Source organism: Macaca mulatta, chromosome X, assembly GCF_049350105.2.
Source record: "Macaca mulatta isolate MMU2019108-1 chromosome X, T2T-MMU8v2.0, whole genome shotgun sequence".
Lineage (NCBI taxonomy): Eukaryota > Metazoa > Chordata > Mammalia > Primates > Cercopithecidae > Macaca > Macaca mulatta.
The window spans coordinates 86,157,806-86,173,901 of NC_133426.1; positions in this window are offsets into that span (position 1 = coordinate 86,157,806).

Consider the following 16,096-nt stretch of genomic DNA (forward strand, 5'->3'; position numbering starts at 1 on the left):
CTACCGTCAGAAGTATTGGCACTCCATTGTATATCATTTGTTTCTTTTCTCTTGCTTCTTGGGAGTTTGATTATTAAATGAATTAAGGTAGTCTACATTGGGTTAAATCTGCTGGTGTTCTATAAGCTTCTTGTACTTGAATATTAATATATTTCTCTAGGTTTGAGAAGTTTTCTTCTAAAATTCTTTTGAATAAATGTTCTACACCTATCTCTTCCTCTCCCTCTTGTTTAAGGCCAGTAACTCTGATATTTGCCCTTTTGAGGCCACTTTCTCCGTCTTATAGAAATGCTTAATTCTCTTTACCTTGTCTTTGTCTCCTCTTTGTATTTTCTAATAGTCTCTCTTCAAGCTCACTAATTCTTTCTTCTGCTTGATAAATTCTGCTACTGAGATACCCAGATGCATTTGTTAGTATGTCAATGGCATTTTTACTCCAGAATTTCTGTTTGATTTTTTAAAATTATTTTGATTTCTTTGTCAAATTTATCTGATAGAATATTGAATTCCTTCTCTGTGTAGTCTTGAATTTATTGTCATTTCCTCAAAAGAATTATTCTGAATTATTTGTCTACAAGGTCACATATATCTGTCTCTCCAGGATTTCTCCTTAGTGCCTTATTTAGTTTGTTTTTGATGCTGTGTTTTCCTGTGTGGTCATGATGTTTGTAGATGTTTGCTAGGATTTGAACATTCACTGAAAATTAGCTATTTATTGTAGTCTTTGCAGTTTGGGCTTGTTTGCACCTGTGCTCCTTGGAAGGGCTTTTCAGGTACTCAAAGGTACTTGCATGTTGTAATATTAGTGATATATATATATATATCATGGAGCAACTTAAGCTCAGTAATGCTGTGATTCTTGCAGACTCACAGGGGTGCCTCATTTGACATCTTTCTTGATATGTGGAAAAATTATCTGGATCACTATTTGAAAGCTCTTGCCTTTTCCATTACTTTTCCATTACTTCTTTCCAAACATACAGATTATCTTTGTGTTGAGTCACCTAGAGCTGGGGGAGGGGTGACACAAGCCCCCCTGTAGCCAGCAATACTGGTACCAAGGCCCGCTGTAACCACTTTGTGGCTACCACATATGTTTGCTCAAGGTCCTAGGGCTCTACTTTTAAGAAGTGCTGAAGCCAGTCAGTCTTAATGTTCTCTTCAGGGCTGTGAGTTCCTCCAGGCCTCACGCAGGTTCAGAGGTGCCATCCTGAAACCAGGGACTAGAACCAAAAACCTTAGAAATCTACCTGGTTCTCTCTTTAACTGCAGCTAAACTGGCACTCAAATTACAAGATAAAATATTTCCCATTCTTACTACTCCTTTCCATGGGCAGAGAATCCTCTCCCCATGGCCACCACCAGCACAGGCCCAAGAGAGTATTGCTAGACTGATGCTGATATTCACTTAAGGCCTAAGGGCTCTACAGTCAGCTTGTGTTTAATGTTGACAGGCCTGAGACTCACACTATAGGACAGTGGGTTGCCCTCTCATCCAATAAAGGTCTGTAAATACTCTCCCAGAGTCAAGGTCTGGAATCAATGTCCCCAAGAGCCTTCTTGGTGCACTACCCACTGTTGCAAAGTTGGTACTTGAGGTGCAATACTAAGCTCCCATTACTGTTCCTTCTGCTGTTCTAAAGCAGAAGGAGTGTCTCATCACAGCCATCTTACTGTGAATGTACTGCCTCTTACATGAAGCCAGCATGACTCAGAGTCTCACCCAAGACCCATGGTATGCTACCTGGGTATTTCTGCTGGATATTCAGGGCCCAAGGATCCTTTATTAAGCAGATGGTGAATTCTGTCAGGATTGGGCCCTTCCCTTCAAGACAGTACCTTCTCCTCTGGCTCAGGGTGCTTCTATTATAGACATGTCATATTGGAGCTGGTGCCTGGAAAACAGGCCTCACAAGGCTGTCTAGTGTCCTAACCTGCTGTAGCTGAGCTGGTATCTTACTTGGAAGAAAAAGACCATTTTATTTATTCCTCTCATAACCTCAAGTGGAAGAAATGAATCTTTTTTGGTGTGGTTTGTGCTGTACTGCCTGGAATTAAGAGAGAGGTGGTTCAAGCAATTCTTTGGCCTCCGTGTCTCACAAGGTGATGTGCTCCCTAAGTCCACTGGCTCTGAGCAGAGCTCAGCACAAAGGCATGCCTAGGATTTGTAGTCCTTGTGGCCCAGACTGCCTTTAAGGTTTATTTAGATCCCCAAAACATTTAGCCCATGGTGGTGAGGTTTGTTGAAACTGAATCCTGACTCATGGGATGGGCAATTCCCTCTTTGCAAGGGCTCATCTAAATGATGTCTGCATGAGTATCACCTTAGTCCAGTCCAGTTTTTCTTTCTGCCATGACAGGTATATTAGTCTGTTTTCATGACACTGATAAAGATATATCTGAGAGTGGGCAATTTACAAAAGAAAGAGGTTTAATGGACTCACAGTTTCACGTGGCTGGGGAGGCCTCACAATCATGGTGGAAGGTAAAAGGCACATCTCACATGGCAGCAGACAAGAGAAAAAGCTTGGGCAGGGAAACTCTTATTTATAAAACCATCAGATCTCGTGAGACTTATTCACTATCACAAGAACAGCATGGGAAAGAACCACATCCATTATTCAATTACCTCCCACCAGGTCCCTCATATGATACATGGGAATTTTGGCAACTACAATAAAAAATGAAATTTGGGTGGGGTCACAGCAAAACCATATCTGCAGAGCAGCTTTGAGTTTCAGATTTCATCTCCACTTCTCATGGCCACTGCCAGAACATGGGAAAGAGATGGTGTTGGCATTTCATGATGGCCTTTTTCTACCCTCTTCAGTGCCTATTTTAGGGATATGAAGTTAAAATCAGGTACTGTGATGGCTCACCTGATTTTTAATTCTTATGAAGGTGTTTTTGTGTAGATAGTTGTTTAATTTGGTGTTCCTGATAGGGGAATAATTGGTGGAATCTTCTATTTGGTCATCTTGTTTTGCCCCCTCTTTCCTTTTGTTCATTTTGGGTTAAATTTTGTATGTGCATAGGGTAAGAATTCAACTTTACATTTTTGCTTATGGATATTGAGTTTTCCCAGTTCAATTTCTTGGAAAGGGTGTTGCTTTTCTCATGTAATGGTCCTACTTAAAGTTTATTTTGCTTTTTTTAATTTGTATATTAGTTTATTTCATCACATTTGGAACATTTTCAACCATTATTTCTTCAAATAAACTCTCCGTATCTTTCTTTGTTCTTATTTTAGTATTCTCATAATGTATATACTGGTCCACTTGATGGGGTCCTGTAAGTCCCTTAGGCTATTTTCATTTTTTTAAAAATCATTTTGAAAATTATTCCTCGGCTGGGCATGGTGGCTCACACTTATAATCCCAGCACTTTGGGAGGCTGAGGTGGGCAGATCACGAGGTCAGGAGTTTGAGACCAGCCTGACCAACATGGGCAAACCCTGTCTCTACTAAAAATACAAAAATTAGCTGGGTGTGGTGGCGCACACTTATAATCCCAGCTACTCCGGAGGCTGAGGCAGGAGAATCACTTGAACCTGGGAAGCGGACATTGTAGTGAGCCAAGATCATGCCATTGCGCTCCGGTCTGAGCAACAGAGCAAGACTCCGTCTCAAAAAAAAAAAAAAAAAAAAATTATTCCTGGAGTACCTTGTCCTAAGTTAACCAATTTGTACCTTTGCAAATCTGCTCTTTATGCCCTCTAATTAGTTTTTTTCATATGGTTATTGTATTTTTCAACTCAATAATTTGTTTTATTCTTTTTAATAATTTTTCTTTGTGGGTATTATATTTTGTTCCCATTTTTTCTGGTTTTCTCTATTCCTTTGTTTATATTTTCCTTTTGCTTCAAATGTGTAGCCTATTCCAGACCATTGTTTTAGGGTCTTTTTATTGTACATACAATGTCTATGGGGTTCTTTTCTGTATCTTGTCCATGTTCATTTAAGGACAGTTTTGGAAATTTAATTTGTTCCTTGATGTGGGCCATGGGTTTTGTTGTTGTTGTTGTTGACTTTTTGCATACCTTGTGAATTCTGTTTAAAAGTACATATTCAAAAAAAACAGCTACCTTTTTTAGCCTTTCTATGCTTAGCAGGGAATGTTCTGAGTCTTGGAATTAGCCTAGGGATAAGGCTTGAGTTCTTCTCAGTTCCTTTTTTTTTTTTTTTTTTTTGGAAAATAAATGCTTTTTATTGGTAGTGAATGGCTATGTATGCACTCTATATAGTAATAAATAGGCCACAAACCATTAAAACATATTTAAATATCCCATCTCTTCTATAATTTAATATCTACCATTTTCTTTCTTTTTTTAAAAATTTATTTATTACTATTATACTTTAAGTTGTAGGGTACATGTGCATAACGTGCAGGTTTGTTACATATGTATACTTGTGCCATGTTGCTGTGCTGCACCCATCAACTCGTCATTTACATCAGGTATAACTCCCAATGCAATCTCTCCCCCCTACCCCCTCCCCATGATAGGCCCCGGTGTGTGATGTTCCCCTTCCTGAGTCCAAGTGATCTCATTGTTCAGTTCCCACCTATGAGTGAGAACATGCGGTGTTTGGTTTTCTGTTCTTGTGATAGTTTGCTAAGAATGATGGTTTCCAGCTGCATCCATGTTCCTACAAAGGGCACAAACTCATCCTTTTTTATGGCTGCATAGTATTCCATGGTGTATATGTGCCACATTTTCTTAATCCAATCTGTCACTGATGGACATTTGGGTTGATTCCAAGTCTTTGCTATTGTGAATAGTGCTGCAATAAACATACGTGTGCATGTGTCTTTGTAGCAGCATAATTTATAATCCTTTGGGTATATACCCAGTAATGGGATGGCTGGGTCATATGGTACATCTAGTTCTAGATCCTTGAGGAATCGCCATACTGTTTTCCATAATGGTTGAACTAGTTTACAATCCCACCAACAGTGTAAAAGTGTTCCTATTTCTCCACATCCTCTCCAGCACCTGTTGTTTCCTGACTTTTTAATGATTGCCATTCTAACTGGTGTGAGATGGTATCTCATGGTGGTTTTGATTTGCATTTCTCTGATGGCCAGTGATGATGAGCATTTTTTCGTCATGATTGTATATTTAGAAAACCCCATTGTCTCAGCCCAAAATCTCCTTAAGCTGATAAGCAACTTCAGCAAAGTCTCAGGATACAAAATTAATGTGCAAAAATCACAAGCATTGTTATACACCAGTAACAGACAAACAGAGAGCCAAATCAGGAATGAACTTCCATTCACAATCGCTTCAAAGAGAATAAAATATCTAGGAATCCAACTTACAAGGGATGTAAAGGACCTCTTCAAGGAGAACTACAAACCACTGCTCAGTGAAATAAAAGAGGACACAAACAAATGGAAGAACATACCATGCTCATGGATAGGAAGAATCAATATAGTGAAAATGGCCATACTGCCCAAGGTTATTTATAGATTCAGCATCAGTTGAAACAATCACATAGCTTTTGTTCTTCATTCTGTTGATATGTTGTATTACGTTGATTGATTTGCATATATTGAACCTTCCTTGCATCCCTGGGATAAATATCACTTGGTCATTATGAATGATATTTTCTGTCTGTTATTGAGATGGTTTGTTATTGAATTTGGTTTGCTAGAATTTGTTGAGAATTTTTATATCAATATTCATTAGTTATATTAATCAATAGTTTTCTTTTTATGATCTGTCTCAGTCTGATTTTATCATTAGGGTAATATTGGCCTTTTATAATAAATTTAGAAGTATTCCCTACTCCTCTATTTCTGAGAATAGTTTGAGTGGAATTGGTATTATTTATTCATTACATGTTTGGTAGAATTCAGCAGGGAAGCCATTGAATCCCAGGTTTCCTTAACTTGGAGAATTTTTTTTAAAATTATTATTATTATTATTATTATGCTTTAAGTTTGGGATACACACGCAGAATGTGCAGGTCTGTTATATAGGTATACACATGCCATGGTAGTTTGCTGCACCCATCAACCCATCACCTACATTAGGTCTTTCTCCTAATGCTATCCCTCCCCTAGCCCCTCACCCCCTGACAAGCCCCAGTGTGTGATGTTCCCCTCCCTATATCCATGTGTTCTATTTGTTCAACTCCCACTTATGAGTGAGAATATGTGGTGTTTGGTTTTCTGTTCCTGTGTTAGTTTGCTGAGAATGATTGTTTCCAGCATCATCCATGTCCCTGCAAAGGACATGAACTCATCCTTTTTTTATGGCTGCATAGTATTCCATGGTGTATATGTGCCACATTTTCTTTTTTTTTTTTAAATTTATTTATTATTATTATACTTTAAGTTGGAATCAACCCAAATGTCCATCAGTGACAGATTGGATTAAGAAAATGTGGCACATATACACCATGGAATACTATGCAGCCATAAAAAAGGATGAGTTTGTGTCCTTTGTAGGGACATGGATGCAGCTGGAAACCATCATTCTTAGCAAACTATCACAAGAACAGAAAACCAAACATCGCATGTTCTCACTCATAGGTGGGAACTGAACAATGAGATCACTTGGACTCGGGAAGGGGAACATCACACACCGGGGCCTATCATGGGGAGGGGTGAGGGGGGAGGGATTGCACTGGGAGTTATACCTGATGTAAATGACGAGTTGATGGGAGAATTTTTATTATAGTTTTCATCCCATTACTTCGTATGTGTCTTTTCAGGATTTGGATTTCTTTATAATTTAATCTTGGTAGGTTGTATGTGTCTAGAAATTTATGCATTTTTTCTAGGATCTTCAATTTATTTGCATGTAGTTACTCATAGTAACCAATAATAATATTTTGAATTTCTACTGTATTGGTTGTAATATCTGTGTTTTCACCTCTTATTTTATTTATTTCAGCTTTCTTCTGTTTTCTTAGTCCAGCTAATAATGGTTTGTCAATTTTGTTTATCTTTCTGAAAAACAAACTTTTTGTTTCATTGGCCACTTTTATTGCTTTCTTCATTTTAATTTTATTTATATGTGCTATGATCTTTATTATTTAGTTTCTTCTACAAACTTTGGGTCTGGTTTGCTCCTACTTTTCTAGTTAATTTGAATTATTTCATTGTTTATTTGAAGTTTTTCTTCTCTCTTGATATAAACTTTTAGCTCTAAACTTCCCTCTTAATACTTTTTTATTGCCTTATCTCAGATGTTTTGTTATGTTGTCTTTCTGTTATCAGCTGTTTCAAGAATTTTTAAAATTTTCTTCTTAATTTCTTTATTGACCCACTGATCATTCAGGAGCATATTGTTTAATTTTGATGTGATTTTGTCATTTCCAAAATTCCTCTTATTATGGATTTGTTGTTTTATTCCATTGTAGTCAGAGAAGATGTTTGATATTATTTCAATTTTTGAATATTTTAAGACTCGTTTGGTGACATAATATATGGTCTATTTTTGAGAATGATCCATGTTCTCAGGAGAAAAATGTGCATTCTGTAGCAGTTGGCTAAAATGTTCTGTAAATATCTATTAGGTTTATTTGGTTTATCGAGCAGATTAAGTATGATGTTTGTTTGTTAAGTTCCTGTGTGGAAGGTCTCCCCAGTGCTGAAATTGGGTTGTTAAAATGTCCAACTATTATTGTATTATGGTCTATTTCTCTCTTTAGCTATAATATTTGCTTAATATGTGTAGGTTCTCCAGTGTGGGGTGCATATATATTTACAATTATTAAATGCTCTTGCCTAATGGGCCCTGCCAAGACCAGCTAGATCTTGGATACCCTAACCCAGTGATGCTAGAGGAATTAAAGACACACACAGAAATATAGAGTGTGGAGTGGGAAATCAGGGGACTCACAGCCTTCAGAGCTGACAGCCCCAAACAGAGATTTACCCACATATTTATTGACAGCAAGCCAGTGGTAAACATTGTTTCTGTAGATTATAGGTTAACTAAAAATATTCCTTATGGGAAACAAAGGGATGGGATCTGGCTAGTTATCTGCAGCAGGATCACATCCTTAAGGCACAGATCGTTAATGCCATTGTTTGTGGTTTAGGAACACCTTTAAGCGGTTTTCTGCACTGGGTGGGTCAGGTGTTCCTTGCCCTCATTCCAGTAAACCCACAACCTTCATCATGGGCATCATGGCCACCACGAACATGTCACAGTGCTGCAGAGATTTTGTTTATGGCCAGTTTTGGGGCCAGTTTATGGCCAGATTTGGGGGCCTATTCCCAACAGGCCCCTATATCACTGTATAGCAACCTTCTTTGTCACTTCTTACAGTTATTTTTTTCTTTGAATCTATTACGTTTTTTGTAAATATAACTACTACTGCTGCTCTTTTCAGTTTCCATTGACATGGAATATCTTTGTCCATCCCTTTATTTCCAGTCTATGTGTGACTTTGTATGTGATGTGCATTTCCTGTAGGCAACAGATCATTGGGTCTTTTTCTTTATCCATCTAATCACTCTATGTGTTTTGATTGGAGAGTTTAGCCCATTTACATTCAATATTGTTATTGATAAGTACAGACTTACATCCAACTTTTTATTATTTGTTTTCTGGTTGTTTCATGGTCTACTCTTCCTTCTTTCTTTCCTTATTTTTTTCTTTTAGTAAAGATTATTCTCTGTAGTGGTATATTTTAATTATTTTCCTTTTATTTTTTGTGTATTTTTTGGAATGTTTTTCGATTTGAAGTTGAAATGAGGCTTACAAATACTATTTAATAACCCATCATTTTAAATCGATTGCATAAAAAAATAAACAAAGAGAAATCTAATAAAATTTCTATATTTTAACTGCATTTCCCCAGGTTTTTATTTGTTGTTGTTTATTGTTGTTGTTGATATTTGTATCTTGTTGTAGAGTTTATGTCTTGAAAAGTTGTTGTAGTTATTTTTTTGATTCATTTATCTTTTAGTTTTTCTACTTAAGATGAGTAGTTTATACATCTCAAGCAGTGTCATGATAATCTGTGTTTTCCTCCGTACTTAATATTTTCAGTAAGTTTTGGAACTTCAGATGTTTTCTTGTTGTTCATTAACAATCTTTTCTTTTAGATTGAATATCTCCCATTAGAATTTCTTGTAAGGGGCTGGACACAGTGGCTCTCGCCTGTAATCCCAGCACTTTGGGAGGCTGAGGCGGGTGGATCATGAGGTCAGGAAGTCAAGACCAGCCTGGCCAACATAGTGAAACCCCGCCATTACTAAAAATACAAAAAATTAGCTGAGCGTGGTGGTGGGCACCTGTAATCCCAGCTACTCAAGAGTCTGAGGCAGGATAATTGCTTGAACACAGGAAGCAGAGGTTGCAGTGAGCTGAGATCACACCATTGCACTGCAGCCCAGGTGACAGTGTAAGATTCCATCTCAAAAAAAAAAAAAAAAAAAAAAAAATTATTGTAGGGCAGGTCTGATGACATCCCTCAGCTTTTGTTGGTCTGGAAAAGTCTTTATTCCTCCTTCATATTCAAATAATATTTTCAACAGGTATAGTATTTTAAGATAAAAATTTCTTTTTCTTCAACACTTTAAATATGACATGCTACTGTCACCTGGCCTGTAAGGTTTCCATTGAGAAGTCTACCGTCAGAAGTATTGGCACTCCATTGTATATCATTTGTTTCTTTTCTCTTGCTTCTTGGGAGTTTGATTATTAAATGAATTAAGGTAGTCTACATTGGGTTAAATCTGCTGGTGTTCTATAAGCTTCTTGTACTTGAATATTAATATATTTCTCTAGGTTTGAGAAGTTTTCTTCTAAAATTCTTTTGAATAAATGTTCTACACCTATCTCTTCCTCTCCCTCTTGTTTAAGGCCAGTAACTCTGATATTTGCCCTTTTGAGGCCACTTTCTCCGTCTTATAGAAATGCTTAATTCTCTTTACCTTGTCTTTGTCTCCTCTTTGTATTTTCTAATAGTCTCTCTTCAAGCTCACTAATTCTTTCTTCTGCTTGATAAATTCTGCTACTGAGATACCCAGATGCATTTGTTAGTATGTCAATGGCATTTTTACTCCAGAATTTCTGTTTGATTTTTTAAAATTATTTTGATTTCTTTGTCAAATTTATCTGATAGAATATTGAATTCCTTCTCTGTGTAGTCTTGAATTTATTGTCATTTCCTCAAAAGAATTATTCTGAATTATTTGTCTACAAGGTCACATATATCTGTCTCTCCAGGATTTCTCCTTAGTGCCTTATTTAGTTTGTTTTTGATGCTGTGTTTTCCTGTGTGGTCATGATGTTTGTAGATGTTTGCTAGGATTTGAACATTCACTGAAAATTAGCTATTTATTGTAGTCTTTGCAGTTTGGGCTTGTTTGCACCTGTGCTCCTTGGAAGGGCTTTTCAGGTACTCAAAGGTACTTGCATGTTGTAATATTAGTGATATATATATATATATCATGGAGCAACTTAAGCTCAGTAATGCTGTGATTCTTGCAGACTCACAGGGGTGCCTCATTTGACATCTTTCTTGATATGTGGAAAAATTATCTGGATCACTATTTGAAAGCTCTTGCCTTTTCCATTACTTTTCCATTACTTCTTTCCAAACATACAGATTATCTTTGTGTTGAGTCACCTAGAGCTGGGGGAGGGGTGACACAAGCCCCCCTGTAGCCAGCAATACTGGTACCAAGGCCCGCTGTAACCACTTTGTGGCTACCACATATGTTTGCTCAAGGTCCTAGGGCTCTACTTTTAAGAAGTGCTGAAGCCAGTCAGTCTTAATGTTCTCTTCAGGGCTGTGAGTTCCTCCAGGCCTCACGCAGGTTCAGAGGTGCCATCCTGAAACCAGGGACTAGAACCAAAAACCTTAGAAATCTACCTGGTTCTCTCTTTAACTGCAGCTAAACTGGCACTCAAATTACAAGATAAAATATTTCCCATTCTTACTACTCCTTTCCATGGGCAGAGAATCCTCTCCCCATGGCCACCACCAGCACAGGCCCAAGAGAGTATTGCTAGACTGATGCTGATATTCACTTAAGGCCTAAGGGCTCTACAGTCAGCTTGTGTTTAATGTTGACAGGCCTGAGACTCACACTATAGGACAGTGGGTTGCCCTCTCATCCAATAAAGGTCTGTAAATACTCTCCCAGAGTCAAGGTCTGGAATCAATGTCCCCAAGAGCCTTCTTGGTGCACTACCCACTGTTGCAAAGTTGGTACTTGAGGTGCAATACTAAGCTCCCATTACTGTTCCTTCTGCTGTTCTAAAGCAGAAGGAGTGTCTCATCACAGCCATCTTACTGTGAATGTACTGCCTCTTACATGAAGCCAGCATGACTCAGAGTCTCACCCAAGACCCATGGTATGCTACCTGGGTATTTCTGCTGGATATTCAGGGCCCAAGGATCCTTTATTAAGCAGATGGTGAATTCTGTCAGGATTGGGCCCTTCCCTTCAAGACAGTACCTTCTCCTCTGGCTCAGGGTGCTTCTATTATAGACATGTCATATTGGAGCTGGTGCCTGGAAAACAGGCCTCACAAGGCTGTCTAGTGTCCTAACCTGCTGTAGCTGAGCTGGTATCTTACTTGGAAGAAAAAGACCATTTTATTTATTCCTCTCATAACCTCAAGTGGAAGAAATGAATCTTTTTTGGTGTGGTTTGTGCTGTACTGCCTGGAATTAAGAGAGAGGTGGTTCAAGCAATTCTTTGGCCTCCGTGTCTCACAAGGTGATGTGCTCCCTAAGTCCACTGGCTCTGAGCAGAGCTCAGCACAAAGGCATGCCTAGGATTTGTAGTCCTTGTGGCCCAGACTGCCTTTAAGGTTTATTTAGATCCCCAAAACATTTAGCCCATGGTGGTGAGGTTTGTTGAAACTGAATCCTGACTCATGGGATGGGCAATTCCCTCTTTGCAAGGGCTCATCTAAATGATGTCTGCATGAGTATCACCTTAGTCCAGTCCAGTTTTTCTTTCTGCCATGACAGGTATATTAGTCTGTTTTCATGACACTGATAAAGATATATCTGAGAGTGGGCAATTTACAAAAGAAAGAGGTTTAATGGACTCACAGTTTCACGTGGCTGGGGAGGCCTCACAATCATGGTGGAAGGTAAAAGGCACATCTCACATGGCAGCAGACAAGAGAAAAAGCTTGGGCAGGGAAACTCTTATTTATAAAACCATCAGATCTCGTGAGACTTATTCACTATCACAAGAACAGCATGGGAAAGAACCACATCCATTATTCAATTACCTCCCACCAGGTCCCTCATATGATACATGGGAATTTTGGCAACTACAATAAAAAATGAAATTTGGGTGGGGTCACAGCAAAACCATATCTGCAGAGCAGCTTTGAGTTTCAGATTTCATCTCCACTTCTCATGGCCACTGCCAGAACATGGGAAAGAGATGGTGTTGGCATTTCATGATGGCCTTTTTCTACCCTCTTCAGTGCCTATTTTAGGGATATGAAGTTAAAATCAGGTACTGTGATGGCTCACCTGATTTTTAATTCTTATGAAGGTGTTTTTGTGTAGATAGTTGTTTAATTTGGTGTTCCTGATAGGGGAATAATTGGTGGAATCTTCTATTTGGTCATCTTGTTTTGCCCCCTCTTTCCTTTTGTTCATTTTGGGTTAAATTTTGTATGTGCATAGGGTAAGAATTCAACTTTACATTTTTGCTTATGGATATTGAGTTTTCCCAGTTCAATTTCTTGGAAAGGGTGTTGCTTTTCTCATGTAATGGTCCTACTTAAAGTTTATTTTGCTTTTTTTAATTTGTATATTAGTTTATTTCATCACATTTGGAACATTTTCAACCATTATTTCTTCAAATAAACTCTCCGTATCTTTCTTTGTTCTTATTTTAGTATTCTCATAATGTATATACTGGTCCACTTGATGGGGTCCTGTAAGTCCCTTAGGCTATTTTCATTTTTTTAAAAATCATTTTGAAAATTATTCCTCGGCTGGGCATGGTGGCTCACACTTATAATCCCAGCACTTTGGGAGGCTGAGGTGGGCAGATCACGAGGTCAGGAGTTTGAGACCAGCCTGACCAACATGGGCAAACCCTGTCTCTACTAAAAATACAAAAATTAGCTGGGTGTGGTGGCGCACACTTATAATCCCAGCTACTCCGGAGGCTGAGGCAGGAGAATCACTTGAACCTGGGAAGCGGACATTGTAGTGAGCCAAGATCATGCCATTGCGCTCCGGTCTGAGCAACAGAGCAAGACTCCGTCTCAAAAAAAAAAAAAAAAAAAAAATTATTCCTGGAGTACCTTGTCCTAAGTTAACCAATTTGTACCTTTGCAAATCTGCTCTTTATGCCCTCTAATTAGTTTTTTTCATATGGTTATTGTATTTTTCAACTCAATAATTTGTTTTATTCTTTTTAATAATTTTTCTTTGTGGGTATTATATTTTGTTCCCATTTTTTCTGGTTTTCTCTATTCCTTTGTTTATATTTTCCTTTTGCTTCAAATGTGTAGCCTATTCCAGACCATTGTTTTAGGGTCTTTTTATTGTACATACAATGTCTATGGGGTTCTTTTCTGTATCTTGTCCATGTTCATTTAAGGACAGTTTTGGAAATTTAATTTGTTCCTTGATGTGGGCCATGGGTTTTGTTGTTGTTGTTGTTGACTTTTTGCATACCTTGTGAATTCTGTTTAAAAGTACATATTCAAAAAAAACAGCTACCTTTTTTAGCCTTTCTATGCTTAGCAGGGAATGTTCTGAGTCTTGGAATTAGCCTAGGGATAAGGCTTGAGTTCTTCTCAGTTCCTTTTTTTTTTTTTTTTTTTTGGAAAATAAATGCTTTTTATTGGTAGTGAATGGCTATGTATGCACTCTATATAGTAATAAATAGGCCACAAACCATTAAAACATATTTAAATATCCCATCTCTTCTATAATTTAATATCTACCATTTTCTTTCTTTTTTTAAAAATTTATTTATTACTATTATACTTTAAGTTGTAGGGTACATGTGCATAACGTGCAGGTTTGTTACATATGTATACTTGTGCCATGTTGCTGTGCTGCACCCATCAACTCGTCATTTACATCAGGTATAACTCCCAATGCAATCTCTCCCCCCTACCCCCTCCCCATGATAGGCCCCGGTGTGTGATGTTCCCCTTCCTGAGTCCAAGTGATCTCATTGTTCAGTTCCCACCTATGAGTGAGAACATGCGGTGTTTGGTTTTCTGTTCTTGTGATAGTTTGCTAAGAATGATGGTTTCCAGCTGCATCCATGTTCCTACAAAGGGCACAAACTCATCCTTTTTTATGGCTGCATAGTATTCCATGGTGTATATGTGCCACATTTTCTTAATCCAATCTGTCACTGATGGACATTTGGGTTGATTCCAAGTCTTTGCTATTGTGAATAGTGCTGCAATAAACATACGTGTGCATGTGTCTTTGTAGCAGCATAATTTATAATCCTTTGGGTATATACCCAGTAATGGGATGGCTGGGTCATATGGTACATCTAGTTCTAGATCCTTGAGGAATCGCCATACTGTTTTCCATAATGGTTGAACTAGTTTACAATCCCACCAACAGTGTAAAAGTGTTCCTATTTCTCCACATCCTCTCCAGCACCTGTTGTTTCCTGACTTTTTAATGATTGCCATTCTAACTGGTGTGAGATGGTATCTCATGGTGGTTTTGATTTGCATTTCTCTGATGGCCAGTGATGATGAGCATTTTTTCATGTGTCTGTTGGCTGTATGAATGTCTTCTTTTGAGAAATGTCTGTTCATATCCTTGGCCCACTTTTTGATGGGGTTGTTTGTTTTTTTCTTGTAAATTTGTTTGAGTTCTTTGTAGGTTCTGGATATTAGCCCTTTGTCAGATGAGTAGATTGCAAAAATTTTCTCCCATTCTGTAGGTTGCCTGTTCACTCTGATGGTAGTTTCTTTTGCTGTGCAGAAGCTCTTTAGTTTAATGAGATCCCATTTGTCAATTTTGGTTTTTGCTGCCGTTGCTTTTGGTGTTTTAGACATGTAGTCTTTGCCCATGCCTATGTCCTGAATGGTACTACCTAGGTTTTCCTCTAGGATTTTTATGGTATTAGGCCTAACATTTAAGTCTCTAATCCATCTTGAATTAATTTTCGTATAAGGAGTAAGGAAAGGATCCAGTTTCAGCTTTCTACTTATGGCTAGCCAATTTTCCCAGCACCATTTATTAAATAGGGAATCCTTTCCCCATTTATTGTTTCTCTCAGGTTTGTCAAAGATCAGATGGCTGTAGATGTGTGGTATTATTTCGGAGGACTCTGTTCTGTTCCATTGGTCTATATCTCTGTTTTGGTACCAGTACCATGCTGTTTTGGTTACTGTAGCCTTGTAGTATAGTTTGAAGTCAGGTAGCGTGATGCCTCCAGCTTTGTCCTTTTGACTTAGGATTGTCTTGGAGATGCGGGCTCTTTTTTGGTTCCATATGAACTTTAAAGCAGTTTTTTCCAATTCTGTGAAGAAACTCATTGGTAGCTTGATGGGGATGGCATTGAATCTATAAATTACCTTGGGCAGTATGGCCATTTTCACGATATTGATTCTTCCTATCCATGAGCATGGTATGTTCTTCCATTTCCTTTGTGTCCTCTTTTATTTCACTGAGCATTGGTTTGTAGTTCTCCTTGAAGAGGTCCTTTACATCCCTTGTAAGTTGGATTCCTAGGTATTTGATTCTCTTTGAAGCAATTGTGAATGGAAGTTCATTCCTGATTTGGCTCTCTGTTTGTCTGTTACTGGTGTATAAGAATGCTTGTGATTTTTGCACATTAATTTTGTATCCTGAGACTTTGCTGAAGTTGCTTATCAGCTTAAGGAGATTTTGGGCTGAGACAATGGGGTTTTCTAAATATACAATCATGTCATCTGCAAACAGGGACAATTTGACTTCTTCTTTTCCTAACCGAATACCCTTGATTTCTTTCTCTTGCCTAATTGCCCTAGCCAGAACTTCCAACACTATGTTGAATAGGAGTGGTGAGAGAGGGCATCCCTGTCTTGTGCCAGTTTTCAAAGGGAATTTTTCCAGTTTTTGCCCATTCAGTATGATATTGGCTGTGGGTTTGTCATAAATAGCTCTTTTTATTTTGAGGT